Raw genomic sequence first — 18,138 nt, 5'->3', positions numbered from 1 at the left:
AACTTTCACAATACTTAGACAGTTTCACATGCATAGAACAAGCAAAAGTAAATTTCCTTGAAATATTTCTGATTAATGATGAACAATAATATATGCAGTATTTTATTAATATGATCAAAGCTACTTCTGTAGATAATTATTCTAGATGCAGCTATGCCAAACAACAGAAACAAATCTAAATGTAACAGTTGGCACTCGTGAGCCAGCTCTCATGTCAACTATGGAAAGCACAACTTAATTAAAAAATTTACAATAAAATATCCATTTACTGAAAACAGGGCATAAGCCATGCATATTATAAGTTTACACAATAATCAGTCTTCCCAGATTTTTACCAGAGCAGCACAGAGGTACATATTCAGTATACAATATTAACTCAGATGGCTTAAGAAAGATCATAAAATACATAAAAGAGACTGAAATTTATTTTATCATAAAACTGGGATCCTTTATTTAATCATACAAGTGATTTTTAATTATGTTAGGAAAACAGCATATATTATATTGAACTGTCAAATAAATAATGACTAATATTTGCAAATTGTGTTCTGAGGGAAAATATATAAAAATTGGATGAGACAATGAATTTAAACAATATCATTTTATATGACCAGAAACATTAGCTATGAAATATAAAACATGATAGCAAATGTATTAGGAAAGCATAGATATATTAGAAATGAGATTATAACTATATGGTTGTCTTCTGTGATATAGAGGACATATACTAGCTGCTAAAAAAGAAAATCCACTGGGTTAAAAGTGTCTATCAGGACTTATTTAGGCCCTCTACATATTTGTGACACTTGTGTAGCTTGATCTACTTGTGGGACTCCCAGAGATGGAAGCAGGGCCTGTCCATAATGCTTTGGCTGGCTTCCAGGAACATTCTCTTCATACTGAATTGCTTTGCCCAGCCTTAATACTTGGGGAAGAAATGAGTCTCACCTCAATTTATATGCCATGCTTTGTTGACACCAATGGGAGGTCTTCCCTTTTCTGACCATGAACAGAGGAGAGATGGATGGGGGGATGGGAGTAAAGGAGGGAGTGTTGTATTTTTTTTAAGTGGCTCAAGAGAGAAAGACACCAAGTGACAGAGTTCAAGAGGAGGGGATTTTTATTAAGGGTAAAGGATTGTAAAAAGGGAAAGGGGAGTAGGGAGACAAGCCTCAGGGGACAGGAGCAGAGAGAAAGAAGAGAGAAAGGCAGAGAGCGAGAGCGAGAGCAAGAGAGAGAGAGAGAGAGAGAGAGAGAGAGAGAGAGAGATGAAGAGTCAAACAGAGAGAAAGAGATGGGAGATAGGCGGTGTCCTTCTAAAAGGAACATAATGAATAGACACAGGTAGTGCTGCTATTTTGTTATTGGCACAGTATCCTTTAAGAACTCCAAATGCAGGCCAGTACATGCCTAAATACTAACAGGGAAGGGAAACTGTGGTCAGGTTCCAAAAAGTGTAAATTTCATTAATAATAAAAATTTATATGGCTACATTATGTTATATGTAGATAAATAATATATAAGTATCATTTATATATTATGAATGCACTTAGTGTGTATGTACATAGTGTAGACACATAGTGTAGTATATGTTTCTGTCTTCAGAGAAAAGGTAAAGTATACGTATAACTTCTACAAGGGTTTTTAAAATGTATTTTCTCTTAAATCCATACCATGCTAATTATTCATTTTAAAATATATAGTAAGTTGAAATAAAATTGAGCAACCAATATATGAATGCATGCACATACTTTCAAACTGTGACTCAAGAAATCTCTTAAATGGTTTCATCAAATATTTTGTCACAGCTTGGAGAAAATAACTAATACAGCATTTTGCAACTATAAATCTATGAAAAACCATTTGACTAGATGAATCATAGGTCCCACTTAGGAGGCTAATACTATTGTTCTGTTCAATGGATATAATGTGCTTGCCATCTTGTCATTTTAATATTGGGGCTCCTGCCTATTGATTTATAAGCTGTAAGAAGCTTTTATATGTAAAGAATTCCAATGGATATGTGCAGTGAATTCTAAGAAACTTATAATTATCTGAACATCAGTTATGTCTGTTGTAGTCTTTACTGTTGTTCTGACAGAGGAACCCACTTATAAGCCATAAATAGTAGCAAATATGCCCCTACCTAAATTATTCCCATTCTATGGCTAAGAGCACTCATGGAATGGGGGAGTATATGATAAAACAGTAGAAAATAGCTATGTAGATGTAGCTACCTTAAGAGAATATAAGAGAATCATAGCATCAGTCCTATTAATATAATTTGTTCCTCAGTGGTTTCACAGGCCTTCTTGAGATTCTTATGGGTTATCACATCTCCATGAAGTTACACAAAGAAAAATTCTGGTGACTTAGTTTTACATCATTTGCCCACAAAGGACTTAACAGTTGTGAGTTGTGCATGAGGCAAGAGGAACTTTTCAATGGTATGGTTATCTGTTAGTGAGACCAATGATGTCCATGTTAGTAAATTACTCTCATAAATCAGCCAATTCATCTCCCTTGTTCTGCAAATTGGGCTTTGAATTCTTCCTTTGTTCAGTTAGTTCTCTCTTGAGTTGTGGTTAATAGACATTTCTTCCCATCTTCCCAGGAAAAATCACCATACTCTCAAACATGTCAGAGTGAGTTCAGGGAAAACTGCCTTTTCTTCACATAGGAAAAATGTCCATTGGTATATATGAATAATAAGTGTATATATGTAATATTTTGAGTCTAGTTATGGAAAACTACATATAAATGTCAGAGTAGCTAAATCCATGAAGTATCATCAAAAGGATGTACAAGCAAGACCCAAAGAAGGAAAACACAGTCCCCTGGAGAAGGGGAGAGGGTCAAGATCTGCTGAGCAAATTGGGAGCACAGGAAGAGGGGAGAGGGAGCTAGGAGAATGAGAAGGGGATTAGAAGAGGGATGCTGAGGACATGAGGGAGCAGAAAGGTTGAGTCAGGGGAAGAAGAGATGATAACAAGAATGGAGATATCATAATAGAGGCAATATTTACAGAGAAATCAGGCACTAGGGAAATGTCTGGAGATCTACAAAGATGACACCAGCTAACAATCTAAGCAACATAGGAGAGGCTACCTTAAATGCCCTTCCATGATTATGAGATTGATGACTGACTTATATGCTGTCCTATAGCCTTCATCCAGCAGCTGGTGGAAGTAGAAGCAGACACCCACAACTAATCACCAAACTGAACTGGAACCCAGATGCAGAGAATGATGAGTGAAGAGCACATGGGTCCAGACCAGGCTGGTGAAACCCACAGAAACAGCTGACCTGAACATCCGGGAACTCTTGCTCCCCAGTCTGATAGCTGGAGTACCAGCATGGGACTGATCTAGACCCCAGGAACATGGGTTTCTATGAGGAAACCTCATAAATCTATGGGACCTCCTGTAGAAGTTCAGTACTTATCCCTAGCATAGGTGCAGACTTTGGGAGCCCATTCCATATAGAGGAATACTCCCTAAGCCAAGACACATGGGGGTGGGCCTAGGCCCTATCCCAAAGGATACAATAGACACTGATGACTCCCTATGGAAGGCCTCACCATCCAGGGGAAGCAGAAAGGATATGTGACAGATAGGGTTTTAGTTGGGGGGGGGCGGAAGGGGAGGACAGGTGGGAGAAGGGAACAGGGGTTGTCTTGTAAAACAATGCTGTTTCTATTTCAAATAAAAAAACTGGAAAAAAAAAGAAGGAAAACACTGGTAGACTGGTAGACTTTCTAATATGAATTGATGAGGATTTAAGGAGTCTCAAATCTAGAAAAATAATTATAGATAAATAACAAATGCTGAAATGGGGAAAATCAGTTTTCCCTAGGAAGAGTTCTTCAATTGGTTATAAAATACCAAGTGGTCAACCCTGAATCACATACATCAAAGCCATACTAAACAGACTCAGCAAGTTGTGTGTGTGTGTGGTGTGTGTGTGTGTGTGTGTGTGTGTGTGTGTGTGAGAGAGAGAGAGAGAGAGAGACAGAGACAGAGACAGAGACAGAGACAGAGACAGAGAGACAGAGAGAGGAATTAACATGCTTGAATTAGAGAGTAATGAGTGAGTGTACATAGGTACATGGTATAGATTTGAATAACAGGAGAGAATAGGGAAATAATAATATTTTAACAGCAAAAATTCATTAATCAAAAGAATTTGATAATAATCCCATAGGCCCTTTAATCCTTATGTTCAGACAAAAGGCAACATTTTTATACAAGGCATTTCTAGTAAATTATAATGTTTTAAAAATATTTATTTTATGTGTGTGTCCCTGAGCATATATATATATATATATATATATATATTATATATATGTGTGTGTGTGTGTGTGTGTGTGTGTGTGTGTGTGTGTGTGTGTGTGTACTACACATGTATAAGATAGAAGAGATCATTGGATCTCCTGGAATTGAATTGGTATTATGGATATTGTGTGCTACCATGTGGATGCTGGGAATCAAACCCTAGTTCCTATCAAGAGCAGTGTGATCTCTTATCAGCTTAGCCATCTCAAAGGCTATGCATGAGTAAAGCCCTAATAGGTTTTTAATCTATACAGTCATAGAGATATTACTTCATGTAGTATAAGGTGATTTTAATAGATTCTTTAAAGTAACTAGAGTGAAATGTTCACAAGGGAATGTATACAGCCTGGTATGTTATTGAATTGTGCATATGCTATGTACTAATAGAAATTGCCTTCAGATCTTCAGTAGCAATAAACAGGCACCTAGTGTGCTATGTATTACCAGAATTCTGGATTTTTGAATGCTTTCCCTGCCATGCTTCTGGATGATGCAACATGTTAAGATGTTATTGTCATCAAATTGGCTAAGGTGAACCATGTAAGGTAAAAAGACAAAAATTGAAGCTATATACACATACATTATTGGGCAGCTTCATCTTAGAAGTCTTTCACAGATAAGAAAACATATAATTGATGGGGAATGTATTGTGTATGTTTATCTTATTGATTGCTAAATAAAATACTGTTTGGCCAATGAGACAGCAAGTAGACAGGACTAGGAGTCAAAGAGGATTCTGGGAAATGTAGTAGCGAAGTGGTGATCCAGGCAGGAAGTGACATAGCAAGGAGACTCATATTTAAGCTGAAGAGAAACAGGAAGGATCCCTCTTTTCCCTTCCGCTCCTGCTCCAGCTGCACAATGTGAACCACCAGCAAGGAGGGACGCCAATAAGACGTCCGATAAGATAAGTCTTAAAATATATAGATTTATGATAATTAAGACTGAGCTAACAGATGAGAACTCCTAGTCATTGGCCAAGCATCTTTGAACCTAATATAAGTTTCTGTGTATTCATTTTGGCTTACCTCAGCAGGCGGCTGACATAAGCACACACATGGTGGTGGGGCTCAGGCAGCTTTTGGCAGAAAGATTTATTGTAACATATAATAGCCACTTTAACCTAGATTCCTGATTTTACTTTCCAATTTTCATTTCAATGCTACCAATTAATTGAAATCATTAGACTGAGAATATTAGAAAAGTATGTAAATTTGGTCTTCAATGAGTGTATGTTTACAGGTGTGACCTAGAATAACACTGAGAAAAAGAATAAAATGAGAAATAACTTCTGTTTCAAATTCAGGCTCAAATAATTGTATGTTGTTATTATCTAAGAGATATAATACCCATAATGAAATGCTCTCCACAGTAATAATGAAATTCTGCTAGTAAACTTTGATGTATATATGATTCTGTTTTATGTGGATCTGTGATGTATTTCAGTGATTTAGTAAGTAGAAATACTCAAAACATTGCACACATTCTTGAAGTGTATAAATCTTTTCCTTTAGATAAAGTGTTTTTAAACATATCAGATGGGGTTTCTCAGGGTGAACTTCTGACAACCCAAACACTAAATTGGATTTTATAATGTAATTGTGTTGAAAATATGCTTGCTTTATCAGAATTTCAAAATGTCAGGATGAAAACAATAAATGAATAAATAGTGCATATTTTCAAGTTTTGTCAGCACCCAAGGAATCTTTATGTTTTATTAATCCTCCTTATCCTCTAATCATATTAGGTATAATATTGTTGAGTTTCCATATTGATGGCTTACTTAGATTTTTTAAAATATCTTAACATAGACTCAGGGAGCTACAACATTTCTCATGTTTTCCTTATGTGAGCTGTCAGATAGATAAGATAACACTGTGGTAAGGAGAGCAAAATGCTACTGAATATATCTACAGAAACTGCTGTAAGTAATGCTTTAGAGGGCACTTGATGGCTTTAGAACTCTACAGTATCCACATTTCAATTTAGCCAGATACAGAGGTGGCAAGAACAGAGAGTTTATTTTCATGTGTACGTTGTCTGTACTGCAGGAAGGAGGCAGAACACTTACATTTTTCCTCATTTATAACTCTGTCATTCCCACTAGAAATGTATTATAATTCTTCCACCGTCTTATTTTCTACTATTTTTATCCATTCTGCTTACATATTTCTAAAGAGACTCAATTTATATTTTACCTTCTTTGGTGGATATCTCCATTCTCACATGTCCCCTCTGTAAATATCTGCCTGTCTTAGTATAATAATTGTAATTTTACTAACTAATAATGCTTGTGAATTTTCTCCATTTTACTATTATCCGTGATGGATATTTTATTTTGGATTTTGAGTTATAATTTAAAAATGCAGAGTCTTTCTATACAGCCATTTCCTATTCATTGTTGTTAATAAATGTTTTATATGCAAGGAATTACTAGTAAAGGTGATAAATTAATATTAATAAGAATGTGAATGAAATTTTTCTAGAAGTTGAAACCAAACTCAGAGACTTGCACATGCTCTGACAGTGCTCCAACCCAGAGCCATCTCTCTAGTGTTGATAAGGTGTCTTCAATGTCATTATTTAGGAGCTGGTAATACAAAGAAAATCTTACTACAAATAATACAAAATAATCATGGCTTTTCTCAGACAGATGTATTCCATTCATTGAGCAGAAAGAGAGATTTGCTTTTTAGATAATGCCTCTTTTCCTTTTTAAAATTAAATCAGAAACAATCTTATTTTATATATCAATCCCAGTTCCCTCTCCCTTCCTTTCTCCCATGCCCTCCACCAACCTCAACCCCATCTCTCTTCTGCTTCATAGAAAGGGTGAGGCCTTCTATAGGGCATCAAAGTCTATTCATACACTGGGGATAAATATTGTTCCACTACCAGAGGTCCCATAGATTGCCCAGGTCTCTGAACTGATACTCACGTTCTGAGAGCCTGGTTCGGTCCTATGCTGGTTTCCAAACTGTCATTGTGGGGTCCATGAGCTCCACTTTTTCAGGTCAGCTGTTTCTGTGGGTTTCCCCAGCCTGGTCTTGACCCTTTTGCTCATCACTCTTCCCTCTCTAAAACTGGATTCCAGGAATTCAGCTCAGTGCTTAGCTGTGGGTCTCTGCCTCTGTTTCTATCAGCTACTAGATGAAGGCTCTATGATGGCATATAAGGTAGCCATTGATCTCATTATAGGAGAAGGGCATTTAAGATAACCTCTCCCCTATTGCTTAGATTGTCAGTTTGAGTCATCCTAGTATATCTCTGGATATTTCCCTAGTGGCAGATTTCTCTTTAAACCTATAATGGCTCCCTATATTAAGGTATCTCTTTTCTTGCTCTTCTCTATTTTTCCCCTGACTGAATCTTCCTGGTCCCTCATGTCTTCCTCCCTGATGCTCTTCTCCCCTTCTCTTTCTCCTAACTCTCCCCTTGCTCCCCCAATGCTCCCAAATTTCTCAGGAGATCTTGTCCCATTCCCCTTCTCTGGGGGGCTATGTATGTCTCTCTTAGGGTCCTCTTTGTTTCCTAATTCTCTGGAGATGTGGATTGTAGGCTGGTAATCCTTTGCTAAATGTTTAGCATCTATACATGCATTTTTATCTAGGCCTTGCATCTCCCATATTTCTCTTTCTTTCTCTATCTGTTCCTCTCTCTCTCTCTAAGTATCTCTTTCTCACTGTCTCTGTCTCTCTGCCTTTCTCTCTCTCTTCCCCCTTCTCTCTCTCTGACTCTCTTTTCTCTTCTACTGCTCCTGTCCCCGGATGGTGGTCTTCCTCCTCTTCTCCCCTTCTTTCTATTCTCTTTCCCCTAATAAAAAAATCCCTTTATGTGAGCTCTATCTCATGGCATCTTTTTCTCTCAGGCTGCTTGCTAAATTACAACAATTGCTACTTCTCCACATCCCACTTCTATCAAATATACACAAACTATGATTCCTTATTCATCTTCATTCCATGTTTTCTTGAATTCCCTCTGTGTGTGTGTGTTCTCTCTGTGTGTGTTCTTCTCCATTTTATATAAATATGAAAATACACCATTTCTTGCTCACTATATTAAATTAAAAGTTCATGACTATACCAGGCACATTCAGGGTGGTATGGGAACTAGAAGAAACCATCCTCAGTGAGGTAACCTAATCACAAAAAGATAAACATGGTATGTACTCATGCATTTTTGATTTTTAGACATAGAGCAAAGGATCACTAGCCTACATCCCACACTGCAAGAGGAGCTAGGAAACAAGGAGGACCCAAGAGAAGATTGCATAGTCCCTCAAAGAAGGGGATAGGTACAAGAACCCCTGACCAAATTGGAGCCCGGGGACAGGGAGAGGAAGGAGAGTCTTCATCCAGTTGCTGTTCAAAGCAGAAACAGACACCCATAGCTAAGCACTGAACCATACTACTGGAATTCAGTTGTGGAGAGGGAGGAGGGTTGAGCAAAGGAGCCAAGACAGGGATGGAGAGACCGCAGAAACTGTGGACCTGACCTACTGATAGAATGGAGATCCTGGTCATAAAGCCATGGAAACAGCATTGGACCAAATCAAACCCTCTGAATGTGGGTACCAGCTAGGAGCCCAAGACAGTCTATGGCTCCTCTGGCAGTGGAGCCAGTCTTTTTATCCCTAGAGCACAAATGGACTTTGGGAGCCCATTGCCTATGGAGGGATACTATTGCAGCCCAGATACAGGAAGGAAGGTCTAGACCCTCCCCCAAACAATATGACAGACTTTGAGGGTCCTTGGTAGAGGGCCTCACTATCCCTGGAGAGGAGTCGGGGGTGGGTTGGGGTGGGGAACATGGGAGGAGGGGATGATGAGGGAATGGGGGGATGGATATGTAAATGTAATTAAAAATAATAAAATTTTTTAAAAATCTCATGACTTGCTCACATTTAAATCCAAAGCCTTCATATGGGGTAGAAAGATATGTTTAATTTAAATATTCTCACTAATAAGTTTTGGAATTCCTGATTATGAATACAAAAACAAAAATGTTCCTTATTTACTACATCTGCAACAATTAAGAATAATATATCAGTTTCTTAGATTTCCATTATTCTTACATCAGGAACAATATTAAGTCATATTTTCTTACTCATTTACATTTTTATAAATTGTTTGATTGTATTAACAACTATTTTATGTCATGTGAATATGGAATAAAAATTAAAATTTTGACTTGTCACAATTTGCTGGATAAATTATGCACAACTTTAAATTATTTCATCATTTGAAACAAAATAAAGGTTATACATTCTATAATTACAGAAAGAAATTTTCTACTATTTATAAACACAGCAAAAGAAGCTTTTTTTTTGCAGTAATACACACTAAGCTTTGACAAGTTCAATGTACAATTTTCCTGGTTATCCAAGCACATAAAGTAAAGAAACCCTGAACTTCACATTCTGGAGACTTTACAAAACTCTAGACGATAATGATGTATTTTTAAAGCCATCTAATAAGCATCGGGCCACATTCCTTTTGTAAAATAAGCTTCTTCCAATTAAACTAGAGAACTGAAAATGGTTTACACTTTCATCTGATGTGATAACCCCATATGTCAGAGTTATGGCATACAATTCCAGCTCACAGAAAGAATTAAAGACTAGCTAGAGGGCAATTTTTATATACAATTTTATGATTATAATATCTATTCCTTCAGTAAAATCTAGTGTTGTCTGTTTGTTTGCAGTCCACTAGCAAACAACTGGGCACCAGAAAAATCTTCTGCAGATGCTCAATTGGTTAGTTACAGATTCTCCACTGAGGCAAATTCTGGGAGTATATCTAGCAGCTGTTGGATGCTGAAGCAGGCACACATAGCTAAACACTGAGCTGAAATCTGGAATCCAGTTGCAGAGACAGAGGTGTGATGAGCAAAAGGGTAAACACCAGGCTTGAGAAACCCACAGAAACAGCTGACGTGAACAAGGTATTGTTCGTGGACCCCAGACTGATAGCTGGGAAACCAGCATAGGACTGTTACAGACCTCCTGAATGTGGATATCAGTTTGGAGGTCTGGACAGTCTATGGTGTCTCTGGTAATGGATCAGTATTTATCCCTACTACATGAATGGACTTTGGGAGCACAATCCACATAGAAGAATACTCCGTCAGCCTAGATACACAGGGGAGGGTCTAGGTCCTGCTCCAAATGATGTGACAGACCTTGAAGATTCCCTATGGAAGTCCTCACCCTCCCTGGAGAGCAGAAAGGGGATGGGATGGTGGTCGGTGTGGGGCAGGGAAGGAAGGGAAGTTGAGGGAATGGGGATTGACATGAAAAACAATCTCATTTCAAATTTAAATTTAAAAAAAGGAAAAAACATTAAAGGAAACTAAATTTATAAACATAAATACTACTTTGTTCTTTGGTACAACTTTCACTTTTTGGTTAAATATTTTCGTAACTGAAGGCATTATTGTTTGTTGACTTTTTCTTTCCTAGGCCAATAACAAACATTTTGATAAAGAAAACCTAAGAATATAAATGGAAGGTTATGTCTCAAAATTAGATTATTCTTTGTCTAGGTTATCAAAATTGTTATTTGGGCAGGAGGAAGTCAATAATTTTTCAACATGAGCACACACACTGTTTCTGAACCATACTGGTGATAGTGATAATATGAATGATACCCCAATAATGGATCGAAAATATACTTGAGCTACCTTATATTGGCATTCAAAATCTACTAATGAATTTCCATAGATATTTTAATCAAGCATAGTATTACTTAAAAGTTGATTCATACATTGAAATGAAATATATTCTATTAAGGTGATTACAGTGAGTAGTCAAATCTCTCCACTTCCAAATTTTGTCATTGCATTTCACCAAAAACTCTACACTCAAAATTACTATAATATTTATAGGGTATAAATTTGATGCACTCATTCTCTGTTATAGTTGCATGACTGCTATGTAAATTTCTAACAATGTGGCATAAAATCAATCCTACTGGACACATTTACTTCATATAATTTGACAAGTACTGTAAACCATGATTTGGTACAAATGTTTTGTTTTTGTCTTCTATGTCCCTAGTTGTTAAGCAATAGTACCTCTGTTGATCTGTGGGGTCTTTTGAACCATTCTCAAAAAAAAATTTGCAAAAATTATTTTCATAAGCTACATAGATCTTTAATTGCATAAATTTTATACCATTAGTTAATAATAAATATGAGCTCTTTTAAGAAAAGAACAGCATTTCTTTTATAGAAAATTTAGGAAGTATTTTATTTGAAATTATATGTGTGAAATATTGAGCAATAGTAAACATCAAGAGTGATTTGGCTCATAATATTCTGCACTGAAAGTATACAAATTTTCCTGGACAAAGTAAAGGTATGTGCTGATTATTTTTCTGTCAACTTGACTCATGTTAGGATCATCTGAGAAGACAACTTCAATTGAGAAAATTCCTTCAGCAAATTGCCATATAGGCAAGTCTGTGAGAAATTTTCTTTATTAATGGTTGATAAAGGAAGAAGTCAGCCCACTGTATGAGAGAAATAAACCTTGGGCAGGCGGGCCAGCAATGGAAATCTAAGAAATTTGGTTGAACAGGCTATGAGCAGTAAGCCTGTAGGAATGTTTCTCCATACTCTCTGCTTCAGTTCCTTTTGTGACTTTCCTTCAAGAACAACTACAAGCTGAAAGCTGAAATAAGCAAATTGGTTTTGGTCAAACCATGTGTCATGGTTTGAATGAGGAGGACTCCATAGGCTCATATATTTGAATGTTTGTTTTGTCAGTTGGTCAGACTGTTTTAGGAAGGATTAGAATATGTAGCCTTGTTAGAGGAAGTAAATACTGAGAGTAGGCTTTGAAGTTTCAAAAGCCCATGAGCTCTTTTACTCTGCCTCATTTTTACAAATGAGATGCAAGTTATCAGTTACTACATCAGTTCCATGCCTGCCTGCCTACTGCCAATCTCCCTGCCATGATGGTCCTTGCCATTACAGTTATTTGAAACCTATGTTTCCAATCCAATGTTCCCTATGTTCATTAATAAACATACTATGTACAATGTGCACTTTCTATTCCTTCATCCTGGAATGTGCTTTCCTGATATATACTCAAGGAGTTCTGAACACCAAGTTTAACCTCATCATACAGCCTATAAATTAGTCCATTAGTCTTTATCATGCTATTCACTCTAAAAATTTCATATGACCACCAGCCATAGCTTCCAATAATCATTTTTCTCCAACCAAAACACAATTAGCACTGGAAGTGATCTTTTCATTATTTGATTCATTGTGCAACTTCAAGACCTATATAGGTATTTGATGCTTAAGTTGTTATTATTTTGGAGGGAATTAGAAATAAAAATGTCAAGTCTAACTAAAGATCCAAGTTCTTCAGTTCACTTCTAAATTCAGGTTATTTTTGTTTTCTCTATTGTAAAATCTTAGAAATCTGCCTTACCATATAGTTCAAAAATAATGTTTCTTTTATATTTATTTATTCTTTTTTTCAAGTGGAGGGGTCTCTTATGAGGGGAAAAGGAATGTGAAAAGAAGGGAGGGGAGTGGGAAGAAGGGCCTCTGGGGCAGGAGTGGCAAAACAGAAGCAAGGAGACAGGCAGGAAGGAAAGGCAGAGAAGCAGAGAGACAGAGCGTGGGGGGATGGGAGCTGGGCAAGTCTCTTTTAAAAGGGAACATAATGAAAGTGCACAGGTGGCTGCAGCTGAAAGAGTATCCTGTCAGAACCCCAAGGGCAGGCCAGTAAAGATGCCTGAATACTAACACACACAGGTGGCCTTCAGTACTAAGTCTTCAACCATATTTCTAGGTCCTTTATCCAGGAAATTGTAGACTTTGCCCAGGCACCTGAAAGTCTGAGGAAGGATGATCACTTGAGTCCAGCAATTCAAGAATTCCTAGGAAACAACAAAGAGACAAAAACCCTCTTAAAGTCAGCTCCTCAGAGAGTACTCAACCTTCATCAGAGCGAGGAACAGCCAGAGCAGACAGGATAACAACTGCCTGGCACTCCAGGAGCTGAAACACTTGGTGTCACAGGGGGCTCACACACTCAAGTCTTCTACAAGAGAAGGCTCAAGGGAGAGAAGATCTGAAAGAATGCCCACCAATATGACTCGCCACATTCTCCCGACAAACAGAGGGAAACAATTTCTACATGCTCTTCGATGCTGTCCTGATGAAACAATAAAGAACTAATACCCTGGGATGACTGTACCCTGAACACACCCATCTAGAATGCCTCGTCCTGCATTCCCTACACACTGAGCAGTGAGTCTGGCCCGCCCGGGATTATGCTCTCCTCCAGGCCCTGGCCGTGTTTTTCTGACCAGTTTTGTTCTGTGCATGTTGAGAACTATCAGCCTGCAGCATCATTGCGCCCAGGTGTGACTGTTCAATTTACCGGCATTCCTATAGGGAGGCTTTCCGTTTTCATTTGCAATTTGGGAAGGCTTCCTTTACAATTCACCTTTCAGTCTCAGGAAAAAAAGTACCCAGAAAGCCTTAATTAATTAAACCACTCAGCTCTTTGGAGAGATTTGCATCTCTGACAATGGAGCAGTGCCTGGGCGACAGGGATATTTGCTCATGTTCTAAATCATGCTTCAAAGGAGGTTTATCTTCAGCCATTTGGACTCTAGGTCTCCACTGAGGGGTATCAGAGGATCAAGTGACTGTGAGGATGACAAAGAAACCCCCACTCTGAGTATCCTCCAGGCTGTCCCTACTTTAAAGCATTAACCCCACATTAACTGCAGCACACAGGCACATACAAAGCAGTCTGGACATTGTTAGTGGGCATCTTGTGACTGCATCTCAGTACCTCCCAGGTGACCTTTGCCGGTATGAGATTGGTAGTAGCAACTCCAATTTAAGAGATGAGAGGTCTCTGAAAGACTATAACTTCTACCACTAATAAAAGATTTAAAAACAGTGTGGATTTAGGTTTAGTTTTCCCTACTGAAGGATATCTCAGTGGCCATTGCACAGAATCCAGGCATGGAAACATTGTCAGGAGATGGGGGCCTGTAAAGGACCATAGGAGGGAACTGTGGCTTACCCGGGCATGGTGGTATATACACTTGTAAACTCAACACTCGCTGGCAAAGGCAGGAAGACCAAAAGTGTGACAGGTCTCAAGTCATTGAGTACCATTATTACCCTGAAGGATCTTTTTTATATAGTGTGTCTAAAGTTTAAGGGGAAAAAAGAATAGGCTAATAATCTTCAAAGTGGTTTTGTTTTATTTCTTAGTTCCTATATGTGTGCAAGTCTTCTGACTTAAATTGCAAGTCTCTAACATGAAAAGTTTGACTTAGGAGACAAACTGGAATAACAGCTCAGAAAATTGCTTAATTTTAAGAAAAAATATTATGCAAGTTCACTAGATATCTGTGAAATGAACAACTGTTTTGTGTTTTGTCATTACTCTTAGATTAAGGTTGAAAAGTAGTTCAGGCCTAGAGTGGCCTATGGTACTTTGTGCCTGCAGAGATATATACTGATACTCTAGAGTTCTTCAACATCACATTTATTGTCATCTCAATTGGATCTTGAAATCCACTCCAATAGTATTTACACCAAAGGAATTATACAGTAGTGCTAAATAAGTTGTGAATAAGAATGAAATTAGAAGAAAAATATCAATGTTAATTTGTTTCCTAAAAAACAATCTGCAAAATACTGATAAACCTCTCCAATTTGGTTTTAATACAATAATCTTTAACTAAGATTATGTTTTAAATTTGCTTGTGTTTTAATTTAGATTATGAATTTAAGGTCAATAAGGGACAAACATAAAGAGATGCAAAAAAAGGAGAAATTATTTGCTAGCTTTATATTACCATGGAAATATTTGATTTTCCCTACAAATTACCACTAAGTAAAAATGATTCCAATAATTTAAAGTATAACCCATTTTCAAATCTAAATAATGCATATGAATAATAAAGTCATTATTTTCCAAACTAATAAGAAAAAGTCGATTCAATAATCCTGGTACTAGTAAAGTACTAGAATAAGAGTAAATATTCTTGTTTTATGGGAATGGATAAAGTGTTATCTGAACAAGCATGGGTTTCTGAGATTGGAATCCCAGCACCCACATAAAACCTAAACAAGGAAACTGGAGCCTATATGTCCAGTGCTGTAGAGGAGAAAGACACATAGATCCCAGGAGTTGGCTGATCAGACTGGTCAACATGAAAATCTCCAAGTTCCATAAAGTCCCTGTATCAAAATTAAGATGAAGAATTAAAGAGGAAGACATCCAGAGCCTAGATCTGTACATGCCACATACAGGTGAGCACATGCTCACACACATACACACACACAGAAAATCAAACCCACATATACACACAAACACTAACACACAGACTATTCCCCCATAAGTGTTTACATGATCATATCACAATGAAACCCATTTATTTGTATAATTGTATAGTATATAAAGGTAAAATTGTTACAATAAAAATAAAATAACATTTTATTTTTTAATAATTTTTACATTTTTTATTTAAATGAAAAACATTTTCATTGTATATTAGTAAATAGAAAGTGACTATATGGGATCAATTGGAAAATATAAAAGAAGTACAATATAAAATTTTAAAATGCAGTGAAGGAAAAGTAGTAGTAATTTTGTGTATGACTCCTACCCAAGCATCCCAAATTGATTTCCAAAGTTTAACCTATTAATAAGAATCTCTCCAATATTACATTAGTTCATCACACCTGTTGGCTGTGGGCACACTACCACTTTCTCACAGACAACACTTCTTGGGTCTTGGCAGTATATACAGGAAATATTAGCATTATTTGTTGTCTCTAACTACACATTTAGAAACTACAAATTGATACAAACAATTTCTGCCTCACTTAATGAATCAGGCTCATGAGGATTAATAATTATAAGTAAGGTAGCAGCGTATGGTATGTCCTGTACATAAGAAAATGTTTTATTGTTTTAAAAAATAAAAGAAAATATTTTATATCACAGAAATTTTATTCTTAGAGAGCAGTGTGTCAAATTCTATCACTCTGACTGGGAAATTCAATAATAAATGGAAAAAAAACCAGACATTGAATCCTTCATGAAATCAAGGCAAATAATATTTGATTTGTAATCTCTCTATACAAGAATACCTAAAGATAACTTATCCTAAAGGAATTTGTGTTTTTGTACAAAATACTAATTAATATTTTGCTGTATTAAAGTGAATTTCTTTTGTATAGAAATGTAATTGCTTTCTCTGTTTCTCCAGTTATAGTCATTTTGAATTTAAGGATACCATTAAGTATTTGGTGTATCCCAATGATCTCTTTCTTTGAATTTATTAAAATACAAGTATCTAAAAGAACCATAACATATCTGGGAATTAAAAGGCCCTATTGCAAAATGCATAAAGAATAAGTTAAAAAGAAGAGTAATATTCTTCATGGTACCTGTAAGGAAAGTAGTTCACAGTCCAGTATGCTATAAGCATGACAAACACATTCTACAATTAGGAATGTCTTCACTTTTTTTTATAACCATAGCCAAATGGCAATTGATTCAAGTCTATACTGAAATGGTGACATGACCAAAAATATTAATAATATTCTCTACCATAAAACTAAAAATGAACAAAGACTTTACAGTAGGTTTTTCTTTCAATATTGTGACATTTTAATTTAGATACATGTAGAAATAAAGATAGACAGGAACTCCAATTATTTCAAAGAATAGTTTCTCATTTAATTTGAAAACAGTGAGAATGGGGTCTGAATTTTCCATGTAAGTTTACCATCTGTATTTAGAAAAACAATTTCTGCTTATGAGGCTTGTCTATTATGCATGGATAAATGTTGGAGGAAGTCCTTCTGTGTATGTTTATCTTCTTACTGGTTGTTGAATAAAGCACTGTTGGCCAATGAAGAAGCAAGTTGGGCAGGACTAGGAGTCAAGAATGATTCTGGGAAATGTAGTAAAGGAAGTCTTGTGATACAGGTATGAAGTGACATAACAGACAGACTCATATATAAGCAAAAGAAGGAAGTCATTCCTTTTTCTCTTCCTCCTGCTCTCTGCTCTGAAGCTGCTGTTTGATCCCAGAAAGAGAAGACACCAACAGCTGGTGTACGATAAGGTAAGTCTTTATGGTTGATAATTAAGACTGAGCTAGCATATAAGAATTCCTAGTCTTTGACCAAGAAGCATTTGAAACTAATATAAATCTCTGTGTGTTTTTTGGGCCCTTAATATGGTGGCGGGCATAACTCAGGCAGCCTGGAAGAAAGCACCCTCGTGTAGGCGGGGCTTGGGCAGCTTGGTGGAAAGACTTATTTTTACAGTTAAATAATGAAAAGATCTAATTAAACACACACACACACACATACACACACACACACACAAATTTGTATATCAAAGAACCCTTGACCTACCACTAGTTATGTCTCATTAAACTAACTTTTAATTCTTTATGAAAATCATGTGATATGTTAGAAACTAAAAATGCCAGCCTCAACAGATTGAATTGTAATTATAAAAATATCCCACTAAGGAAATGCCTTGCTACTGAAACTCTCAAACAAGAACTGAAATTTCAGAGATTGACCACAGAGTTTTGCTTTGTAATTCAAAGCTTTCCCATCAAACAATTCAGAAACTCCAAGGTAGGCACATGGTATGTTCACTTTACCTATCAGGCTTATCCCACAATTTCCTGTATGACAAACTCCCTTGCAAATTGACTTTCCTAATACCCTGAATCTCAAATTTACTTAAATATTTCAATATTTGATGACCAAAAATCTTTCCTCT

At 36.6% G+C, this 18,138-nt stretch overlaps 1 long non-coding RNA gene across 1 annotated transcript in view; it reads left to right on the top strand.

Annotated features, from left to right (window-relative positions):
- The first annotated feature begins 10,620 nt into the window (after window positions 1–10,620).
- LOC107977384 overlaps window positions 10,621–18,138 on the top strand; it is a 74,071-nt gene continuing 66,553 nt past the window's right edge. Inside the window, exon 1 of the long non-coding RNA XR_003480227.2 lies at window positions 10,621–17,464. This is a non-coding gene — a long non-coding RNA (uncharacterized LOC107977384). The remainder of the gene's footprint in view (window positions 17,465–18,138) is intronic.

This window comes from Cricetulus griseus (genome assembly GCF_003668045.3).
Source record: "Cricetulus griseus strain 17A/GY chromosome 1 unlocalized genomic scaffold, alternate assembly CriGri-PICRH-1.0 chr1_1, whole genome shotgun sequence".
Classification (NCBI taxonomy): Eukaryota; Metazoa; Chordata; class Mammalia; order Rodentia; family Cricetidae; genus Cricetulus; species Cricetulus griseus.
Note: the sequence above shows the minus strand (reverse complement) of the source record. Positions and strands in the feature narration are given on the sequence as shown.